Here is an 11,622-nt window from a genome sequence, read left to right as displayed (position 1 = left end):
TGGTCCCTACACATTTCTCCATCTAAAAAATCTAGGAAGAGCTGCCATGAAAACCCAGGATTTTAACAATTTGTATGTAAATCAAAAACCTACCCATGGTGAGTAGGTTTTCTAAGTAGTGCCCTGGACCGTGATGGTAACTCTTCTGCCAACCCCAATAATCACTAGCCCTCAATGCTGGTACATCTCTCTCCCTGTACCATTGCTGTTGGCATGGTAACACTGGCATCTTTGCATGCCTGACCCCAGACCTTTTCTCTATGTGGCTGGATTCTTGGATGGCTGTGTTTCCCTTTCACCCACATTTGGTCTGGTGACAGCCATCGTAATGGATGCCCCAGACATACATCTACCCACAGGATCTAAGGGCACCTCTGTTTCCCTGGCATTTCCTAACTTGCTTACCTTCCAAAGAAAAGTGCCTTCGCTTTTCCTGATCCCTTTACTCTGCATTCTCTTTTCTTTCCCTTCAACTCCCATCTCCTCTCAGCTTGGTTTATGGAGAGAATAAACTTAATTCGGAGTCACAGCTGAACTTCATCAAGTTACATAACTTCTCTGAGCCTCAGTTTCCTCATTTTTTAACCAGGATAGTGGCATATATCTCATACCATCATCAGCAAGATGAAACAAGAAAATACATGTAATGTGCTTAGTACCGGGCCTCCTCTATAGTAAGCACACACAAATGAGTACTAATTCTGTCATTACCATCGCCTTCATCATCAGCATGAGCTCATAGCATTTATCTCTGGACTCAACTACTTATTTCAAGTTTGTCTTCCTACAGGATTGCAAACTCCATGAGGGTAAGCATCCTGTTTTGCTCACTGCTAGCTCTTCACCCAGTGGCTGGTCCACAGAATAGGTTGCAACAATATTTGTGAAATAGATGTTGGAAAGCGGAAGCTGGGCAAAGACTTTTAAAGTATGGTGTGAATGTGTGTGTGTGTGCACATGCGTGTGCATGTGTGAGTGTTTCTGCCTGTGTGCTGCAGTCCTGAAGAATCTAGTTCCCTTCTCTGCTGCACATGTTGCTCTACCTCACACTTAGAGCCTAATCAACTGGAATGGTCCTTTGGGGACTCTCCGGAGCTACTCTATTTTAGTCCCTTCCTCAAGCCACCCAGCCTGCCCTCATCCCCAGGGAGCCACAAGATGAGAGCCACAGCCATTTATACTTACTAACTGGTGTGGAAGATGGTGGCTGAAAATTAAGGAGAATAAATAACCAGCCTATCCGCAGTTAATGCTTTCAAAAAGGAACAGAGAATGAAGGGCATTTACAGTATATTTAGATCTCCAAACACAATACTTCAAGAAACAGACACCTAGAGCTGCTCATTTGGTCTCAGCCACATCATTGACCGATGAACAACCATATACTGAGAACGTACTTTGTGCCAAGCACCATGCTAAGTACAGTTATAGAGAAAACTGCAGCTCTTTGTTGGCAGGGAAAAAGCATGGGCCAGAAACAAAAATAACAGAATTACAATGCAAACTGATAAACGTGTCCATATGAGAAGCACAGAGCACTTTACGTGGTACCGCTTTCTTCTGGATGAAGTCAAGAAAGTTTTTCCAAAGGGAGCAACGTCTGAGCTAAGTTTTTCAGATCTAGAGTTAACCAGATGAGGAGAGGCATGTGTAAATGCATGGAGGGTGAGAACATGATGCTTGTTGGGAAATCCAGGTGCTGATAAGACAGGAATGCTAATAATAAAAGTAATAGAAATATAGTAGCTAACACTTTTATAGTACTTACCACGTGCCAGACCCTGTTCTAAGCATTTTACACATTCTAACTCATTGAACAACTAGAGCTTAGGGCTCCAGGAGTTGAAAGAATTTGGGAGAAGCCAAGTTCAAAAGTAGAAGGTTCCAGGGCTTCCCTGGTGGCGCAGTGGTTGAGAGTCCGCCTGCCGATGCAGGGGACGCGGGTTCGTGCCCCGGTCTGGGAGGATCCCACATGCCGCGGAGCGGCTGGGCCCGTGAGCCATGGCCGCTGAGCCTGCGCGTCCGGAGCCTGTGCTCCGCAGCGGGAGAGGCCACAACAGTGAGAGGCCCGTGTATTGCAAAAAAAAAAAAAAAGTAGACGGTTCCAGATCTTGGTGGTTTTATGAGTAGGGCTTGGGAGGTTAGGATTTGATTATGGGAAGATGGGGAGTTACAAAAGGGCATGATTTGATCTTGACGAGTAGATGTTTTAGAATGATTAGTTTCATTGTACGGTGGTGGATGGATAAGAGTGAGCTTCAGACTGGAGTCTGGGAGATCAGTGAACAGACTGCTGGAGAGTTCCAGGTGAGAGCTTTGAGCACCTGAATCAGGAAGCAGTGTTGGGAGGAGTCAATATAGTTTGAGTTGCTGAGGGCCACACATCTAGATACAGAGCTCGTTCTTTTTTTCCAGCTTTATTGAGGTCTACCTAATATACAATGCTTTCCATATTTACTGTAAATTTTGACGAGTTTGGGCATATGCATACTCTCTGTGAGTCTACCCTCTTTACTGCCTTCCTTACCACACAGTGTCTTGCAGATGTCAGAACACTTGAGATATCCCTGACACTGCCTCTGGACTTCCTTCCTTACCATCTGTGCTGTCTAATGGACCACTTTATTTCTCTGAGCCTCAGTTTCCTCATATGCTAAAGGATGGTAGTAAGACCTTCTCTGCTTACATGCAGAACAGGTCAACTCACTTTGTGCTTTCTGAATATTAAACTGTGATGTAAATGTGAGGGCTGTACTGTGCAGATACAGAAGAGGAGGGTAAGGGTGAGAATGAGGATGAGGACAGCCACACCTTTCCAGAAACCATTTCCCCTTGGTTTCACAGGCCAAGCTCTACCCGTTAATTTAATCTTTCATAGTACCTTGTCCTGTTCCCCTTCCCCTTCCAGAAAAAAAATAATTTCTCTCTCTCCTATTGTCCCATTAAAATTGTGCTCACGACTCAGCCTTTACATCAGATCGCAGTCCCTAAATAATGATTAATTCTGGGTAGATTACTATTGATGTCTGATTCAAGACCTGAACCCTCCAATGTCCAGGGACTAGGGGGACAGTTTTACATATATGCACCCTTATGTTTAGACTTGAAGACCAGAGTATTTTTGTTGCTGTATTATTTAATTATTCAAAATAGAAGTCACCCACTACGGAAAATGACAGCTTGCGACATGTAATTTGCCTTCCAAACAAACTCATTTGGGCTTTGACATTTGACAGAGAAAGGTCTGGGAAGATGAGCTGTTTGGAAAGGGTGTCTCTGCGTCTGACACTGCCTGAACTTTGGTAGGTTGATTTTTACAATTGCCAGATTATCAAAGGTTACACTCATTTAAATTCTCCCTTTACTAACAAAGAAAGAAAACAAAATGCCACAAGCTGCCTTAGCCTGCTGTCCTCCACTACACGCACTAGCTGAGGACTCTCCTAAAATTCTTCATGTCTGCAAAAGGTGCGGTGAATTTGACAAAATTAATCTATCATACCCTCGCGCACACTTTCTGCATCCTTTCCTCTCTGAAAATTCAGAGCGCTCTTGCTCTATTAAATTCTGCTCTGTATAAAAACTCTCTTCCATCAGTACTCATTCAGCCTCCATTCCTTCACTTTCCAGATGTGCTTGGGTTGTTTGTCGTCAGGCGCAGAGCTGGGTACATACGGCTGAATGTGTCTGCTGTTCCCATCCCTTTCCTATGATGCCGAAATAATCTTCTGAGTAGTGTCCCTTCCCCGTTTTGCTCCAGTCTTTCTCTCCACAGGCACACTGGAGCCCTTCGATAAAGCACTAGTGTGACTATTTCCCTCCAGGGACTGCAGAAATTGCCATTATACAACTGAATCTGACCCATAGAGCCTTTATTTTATTAATTCACTTTACAAATAGTTATTTAGTACCCAGTGTATGGCAGGCATATTGTACAAGGTATTGGGAGATATAGCAGTGATGAAAATGGGCAACGACATTTGCTCTCACAGTAGAAAAATAAATAAGTAAACAAAGAGCACAAAAATAAATATATAGCTTTGAACTATCTAGTTAAGAAATAAACACTACTATAAGAGAAGAAGAGAGGACATCCCACTTAGGTTGGTATGAGGAGGCTGGGGGAGGTCTCTGGAGTCTGAAGGAGTGACAATCTGGGTAAAGCTCGGAGCGTGAGTAGGAGGTGAGAAACCCTATGATGTGCTCAAGAAGGGCAGTGTGTTGAGAGCCTACTGCTCCAGGGAGAGAAGTGAAGGTGGACAGGAAGCTAGGGACCTGGCCATGTAATACCTTATAAGGTGGTAGTCCTCAGCCCTGATGTTCAGTGCTTGGGAGATTTTTTCAACTGCGGACGCCCTGTCCTTACCCCAGATCAATTTGTTTTGAATCTGATTGGGAGGAGCCTGAGCATGCATCCGTTTATAAAGCTCTCCAGGTGATTCAAATGTGCAAGCCAGTATTGACAACACCTGCTGTTCAGTCTTCTAAATTGACCCAACCTCCCACTATGTTTCATCTCCATCTTGCCCATCCTTTCCCTAACACTATCCCATAGCATCCTCTCTTCCCCTTAAACACTAACCACTTTCATATCTCTTCATTTCTGCTTAACTAGTTTCCTCAGCCTAAAATTCAACCCCCCTCCCAATATCAGTTAGGGATGTTTGGGGCTGCAAGTAATTAAAACCCTGACTAGGAATAGCTTAAATAAACAGAGGCTTATGTTTCTCAAATTATGAGTGTCAAGGTAGGTGTCAGCTGGCATTGTTCGGAGGCTTAGTAATACCAGGGCCTGCAAGTCAGCCTTCAGTGCAGGAAGAAGGGAAGAAAGATGAGCCTCAGGTCATTTTCATCAGGAAAACTAGAGTTTTCCTGGAACCACACTCTGGCTGACTTCTCCTTGTGTCTCCTTGGCCATATCTGCATGAGGAGCCTTCTCTACCTGCAGGGGGCAGATGGATATGAAATTATTCACTTAGATGGACCATGTCCCATCACCTAGAGCTTGGTGCTGGGGTTCTGTTAAATGGAATAAGGGGAGGTAGCTGTTGTTTAGACAACAGACACTGTCTTCCACACCTGCTCATAATCTGCTAATGAAACCCTACCATCCCTGAATAAATGAAAATTGTGGTTCAGGGAGAAAAAGTTACATACCCAAGATTACTGGTGCTAGTGGTTAGGAGAGACCAAGCAGAAGGGTTCCTTGCTCACACAGTGTTTACACTCAGTTTTAAGTTGGAGGACTTTTTGTGAGTGATGAGTGGGGTTGGGACATGAGGATTCGGAGGCAAGGTCAAGGTACAGGTTTGCATCTTTTGGCAAAACAACAAACTCTAGTGGTCTGACCGGACTCCTGGGTTTGTGTTCCATAAAATTAAAGGACTTCAGAGAAGTAGAACAGCAGGGAGGGGTATGGGAAGATCTCATGGATGACCCTAGAGGATATGGGATCTAATAGGTTTTCCTTGGTAGAAAGAAGGAGAAAGGACCCAGGCTGCAAAGAATACAACAACTCCCAGTCCCACTTTCAATACCTCCGTGAGTTTTGGAAGAGGATGAGAGTCTAGATAGAGATGATACAAAGTTCTGCCAGGATCAGGGTTTAAAACTGCCCTCAATAATTTCAGCTTCCATTGTGATCAGTGTGTGTGTGTGTGTGTGTGTGTGTGTGTGTGTGTGTATATCTATATCTATATCTATATCTATATCTATATCCTGGCTGGGAAGGGACCGCTTCCTCCAAATTGCTCTTTGAAGCACGTTCTTGTAATTGAACCCTAGCCCCAGATGTCCCTGGCATTTTTTTTTTTAAAGCAAAAATTTATTTTAATCAATGTCCTTTCTGCCATGGGTAGTGGAATAAACGATAGGCTCTCACCCCAGGGAAATGGGCATGGCTTGCTGCTCAGACATATGGGTGGTGAAATTAATCAAAGCCCTTCTACTTTCAGCTGCTGACCCTAGACTCATGTGTGGAAACCCATACCATCATTACTATCATTATATGCATCATTTTCATTAAATCCTTATAAACTAAAGGGGTAGATTTCATTATCACACCTGCTTCTCAGATGAGGAAGTAGAGGCAAAGAGAGGTTAGGCAGGTCTTACTGGAGTGGTCAGGACCAGAATCTGGGCAGTCTGACTCCGGAGCCTGTGCTCTTAACTAGCATGCTACTTCCTGCCATAACCTATTATAGTATACTGCCTCCCAATTAGGAATGTCTTCCTCATACCCACTTGGAATCTGTCTTTTGGTACCCACTCTAAGCTTAAGACTATTAAAAGCCAACCATCCTTCTCACTACGTAATCAGAGGCCACCAAAGTGAGCCACAGACAACTCATAAAAGTTTTAAGAACCAGTTGTCACCTCTCGTTTCTACCCCTTCTACTCACTTTCTCCCCATTCCCTTGTTTATCCCTCCTCTTGGCCTTTCCTCTGGCCCCATGCTTGCATCTAAAATTGGACTAAATTTGGCTTTCATTTCCCCCCCCCCGGGCTCCCAACCCCCCTGGCTTTCATTTTTTAATCCACTATACTTTTTTTTTCTTTTTTTTTTTTTGAGCTCAGCTTTTTATTGAACGTGTTACTAAAGAGGTTTAGTCAAAAAGACCAAAGCCCATGTCATCATCAGGCTCTTCAGATTCTTCTTTCTTTGCTTCCACTTTCTTCTCCTCAGCTGGGGCAGCAGTGGTGGAGGGGGCAGGACCTCCTGCTGGTGTAGCACCAGCTGCTGGGGCAGGTCCACCTGCCCCCACGTTGCAGATGAGCCTCCTGATGTTGACAATGGCCAAAGCCTTTGCAAACAAGCCTGGCCAGAAAGGTTCAACATTTACATTGGCTGCTTTAATGAGAGCATTGATCTTATCCTCCGTGACCGTCACCTCATCGTCATGCGGGATGAGGGCCAAGCAGATACAGGCGAGCTCCGAGACGGAGGCCATGGTGTGGGCGAGCGCTAGGCAGGGACTGCCGGGCGCGGTGCTAGTCACCGGATGAAGTGAGGGACTCACCCCAACGTGGCCTTAGCTTCCTCGGAAGGACAGAACACCTTAGCTGCAGCTGAGGAAAAGCTAATCCACTATACTTTTAAAGGAAAAGAATTGTCTGACTTTCCCACTCCAAACTCAGATTGGACCTCCCAGATGCTTTGTAGTTTTATGGAGCTAGTTCAAACCCCCTTGACCCCAATTTCAGCGTCAACTATGTCTGTTCCAACTCCTCAAAGAAAGGTGCCGTCGGCCTTCCAGTTTTCCTTTTGTTATTGTCGGTGTTTATTTTTTTTTAAGCTAGTTTGTTGAGTTCTTGCTTTGTACCAAGCACTGTGCTAAGCCCTTGCTCTGTTCTGTCTCACTTGATTCACCCCTAAACCCTGTGGGGTAAGTATTAGTATTATCTCTATTGTACAGACAAACGAATTGAGCCCCAGCAAGATTCACTCACCTGCACAGGTTTGCACCCAAGCCCATGTCTGGCTGACACCAAATTTCTCTCTTCTAGGGCTACACAAAACAAGCCTAAATCTTCCTTCATATGTCAGCCTTTTAAATGTTAGCCAACAATTCTTATATTTGCCTGAGTCTCCTTTAGTTTCAACAACCACAGGTCCGGCCTCACGCTTCATTTGCCATGATTTTGCCTTCGTCTCCTCATCATCCTTCTCTCTCCTCAGTGTGTCCAGCGTTCATCTGCTTTTGGAGTTTGGTGTAGACCTGCATTCACTACTCCAGGTGGGGCCTGATTAACATAACATGTACAGTTGACCTGTTCCCTCCTTCATCCTTTATGGTCTGTTTCTGGCGATTAAATCATACATTCTTTCAACAGCCTCTAAGGCCCTAATCAGCAGAATGAATGAGTCCAGAGAGAAATTGCTTCTGAGGGTGTCGACTGTTAGCTCTGGAAATGGATAAAGTGAATGAAAGTAGAGGAGAAACAAAGTCTGGTGAGGAAGACTGTTAGGAGGCTGGACTCTTGTGATGGGAGTTGGGGGTCATTGACTGCAGATGCATCGGTTCACATGTAACGTATTACCCCACATCCGGACACCAATGGTCAGCTCTTACCTGAAAATTCCCTGGTGGGAAGGCCACCTTGAGGCTATCTGATGTACTTAGTGTTCTGCTCAGCAGTTAGTGTTTTTGATGCTGGGCCTCCTTGGTCCTTGTGATCCTGTGACATAATGGAATCAAATTAAAGGCCCATTTACCAGCTTTATTGCCGATTATTTATAATACTCTGGTTCCACAGTGCTTCTTTATAGAGTGCTTAAACGGCCATTGCTGGATAGAGCTCGCCACAAATGCCTTCACATGCACGGCACGTTATGTCCCACAGCCTCAGCAAAGAAAGGGAAATGATTATTCTCAATTATTTCATATAGTCTATTTTATTGTTTTATTGTAATAAACCGCCATACCTTACACCACTTTAAAATCAATAGTTTGCATTAAACATAACGAAACATGGCCATTAATCTTGTTTAGCATTTCTGCTATTACCTTCTGGTAGTGAATCCGCAATATAGAAAAGGTAATAATTATTCACTTCCAATCAATAGGAACATTTTCAAATGCTCCTGTGTGTCCCACTGCTATTGCATCGATGGGACTTGATGACAATGGGGGTGTAGATTTAAAGACCCCTGGTTGGCCTGAAGTTCTTCATGCCCTCCCTGCACCTGCTAGCACATTCCCTGGCTCTCAGAGCATCCTTTTCAATTCCTTGAGACAATATGACAGAATGGTTAAAGACCTGGGCTTTGGAGTCAGACAGCCTAAGCTTAATTCCCTAAGCTTAGTTCCAACACTCACCGGTACCATTTGAACAACTTTCGGCATGTTATTTAACCACTCACTGCCTCAGTCTCCCCATCTATGAAAAGGGAATGCGAATGTCTACCTTGCAGGTTGGTTGTAAATATTACATGCAAACTTACAGGACATGCTTATCACAGTGTCTGAATTGTGGTCCGTGCACTAGAAATGATAACTGCCATTATTATGCCGTGCACACTTGGCGTTGAGAATGGCCTGGTAGACAGCTGTTGTTTCCGAAGAGCTAGTAGCAAAGGCAGGTGAAATGGTGGGTGCTGTTTCTATCCTTTTGTTCGTTCCTTTCCATCTGGCATAAGAAGATCCAGCTGTGCTTTTTGGTGGTACCCAGCATCTGGACTTGAAACCCTGACAGGAGAAATTGAGCCATCAATTTGGCTGTGATGCAAGAGGCCTTTTAACTCCCAACCCTTTGCTCTGCAGCAAAGTCTCTGTGGAGACAGCAGTAGACTGAATACATGGTTTTGTTCGTAAATACCCTTTGATCAACACTCAAGTCAAATATAACGAGTGGAGATGGTGAATTCTTAAGCTGTAATTGATGGCATGGCTCTTCCTATCCTGTTTAATTCAGCAACTGTTTATTGAACAGGTAGCATGTGCCAGGAGAAAGCCTAGGTGTTAAAGAGTAAAGAGATTCAAAGATTAATAAAGCATAATATTTGCTGTATAAATATCTTCAAATCTAGGCAAAGACACACATGTCACCTAAATAACTTGAGTCCAAAGTACAGAAAGAAAGATTGATTCTACTGAGCAGGGAGAAGTTATTTCAGCTAAAGCACAAGTGAGTAGACCCTCATCAGGAAAACAGAGGAGAAAGAATATTCCAGAGAGAGAGAGAGAACAACAGAGGCAAATGTCAAAGGGGGACAAATGCACATCTCAATGTTGCTTTGTTAGAATAAAATCCTTCTAAATTCCCTGCTGCCTAAAATGCATCTCGTGGCTCCATAGTTTCTCAGCCTCAGTCCACTCACTATGTTATCCTACCTAACCTAGCTTCCTAACAAACACTACACCAAGGCCGTCTGTACATTTTGAACAACATGTCCTCTGTTTCATGCCTCTCTAAGCTTGCATTTTCTGTCTCTTGGACTCAGAATTAATTTATCTACCTGAAAAACTATTCTCCTGGAAGACTCAAGCTCAAATATCACCACCTCTATGCAGCCTTCCCTGATGCTCTCAGATAATATCACAGTATGTCACAACTCTTTGTCTGCATGTCTGTTGTCATGTTCCTTGAATGAATGAATGTACAAATGAATGAATGGATGGATGAATGGAATCATGTATAATGTATTCAGAAAATGGCAAGTCTGCAGGGATTGGGACCTAGCCCATTTGGGTACATAGTGAGCTGGGCTTATAGGACAGGCTAAGTAAGGAATTTCAAATTTATTTTATATAAGATTATGTGAATGAACAGAATCATCTCCTAAGAAGATTAACCTAACAGCAGCCTGTAGACAATTTTGGCAAGGGAGAAACTAGAGGCAGACATACAACTTAGATGATGAGATACCAAAATACAATAGTTTCAGCAGAAATGAAGAGAAGAAGAAAGTGGAGGATATGCTAGAGAAAGAACACAGAAGTTGGCCATGGATTGATTAGAAAAGGGAAGAAGAGTAAAGAGGCAGAGATGAACCTCATATTGCCCCTCTTATCACTGCAAACATTGTTGGGAAAAGATGTTCCTATACCATTCTCCTCCTTACCCCACATTGCTTTAAGAAAAGTTACTAATCTGTTTAGGTCAGATTCCAGGACAGAGGTAGGAGAATGTACCCCAAGGTAGGGTCACTGAATTATGAACAAAATTGTCATGCTCTCTTCTAGTCTCTCCTCTCATTGCAGCCAGATCAATAAGTTAGCTCATCAAGTTTGCAACTTCCCCCTGTCTTTCCTGTCAAGAACGCTAGGACCTCGGTACGCAAAGCATGGTCCATGAGCCAGCAGCAGCAACAGCAGCAGAGAGCTTGGAGAAATACAGATTCTTGGGTCCCACTCCAGAGCTACTAATCGGTATGCACGTGAAAGTTTGAGAAGTACTGCTCCAGGAAATTATCACTTCAGTGTCAGACAACTAGCTTAGAAGGTATGACTCTCAACCTGAGCTGCATGTAAGAATCATATGGAGGATTTTTTTTTTATATACAGCAGGTTTTTATTAGCCATCAATTTTATACACATCAGTGTATACTGTCAATCCCAATCTCCCAATTCATCACACCACCACCCCCACACCCCTGCCACTTTCCCCCCTTTGTGTCCATACCTTTGTTCTCTACAACTGTGTCTCAACTTCTGCCCTGCAAACAGGTTCATCTGTACCATTTTTCTAGGTTCCACATATATCCGTTAATATATGATATATGTTTTTCTCTTTCTGGCTTACTTCACTCTGTATGACAGTCTCTAGATCCATCCGGGTCTCAACAAATGACCCAATTTCATTCCTTTTTATGGCTGAGTAATATTCCATTGTATATACGTACCACATCTTTATCCATTCGTCTGTCGATGGGCATTTAGGTAGCTTCCATGATCTGGCTATTGTAAATAGTGCTGCAGTGAGCATTGGGGTGCATGTGTCTTTTAGAATTTTGGTTTCCTCTGGGTGTATGCCCAGTAGTGGGATTGCTGGGTCATATGGTAGTTCTATTTTTAGTTTTCTAAGGAACCTCCATACTGTTCTCCAGAGTGGCTGTATCAATTTACATTCACACCAACAGTGCAAGAGGGTTCCCTTTTCTCCACAGCCTCTCCAGCATTT

The 11,622-nt window shown here is 43.7% G+C and overlaps 1 pseudogene; it reads right to left on the bottom strand.

The window, feature by feature from the left end:
* Positions 1–6,552: 6,552 nt before the first annotated feature.
* Positions 6,553–6,965, bottom strand: LOC101316145 (large ribosomal subunit protein P1 pseudogene; annotated as a pseudogene).
* Between the last annotated feature and the right edge of the window lie 4,657 nt (positions 6,966–11,622).

The sequence above is a fragment of the Tursiops truncatus genome, chromosome 6 (genome assembly GCF_011762595.2).
Source record: "Tursiops truncatus isolate mTurTru1 chromosome 6, mTurTru1.mat.Y, whole genome shotgun sequence".
NCBI lineage: Eukaryota > Metazoa > Chordata > Mammalia > Artiodactyla > Delphinidae > Tursiops > Tursiops truncatus.
This window is presented reverse-complemented; position numbering and strand designations above follow the sequence as displayed.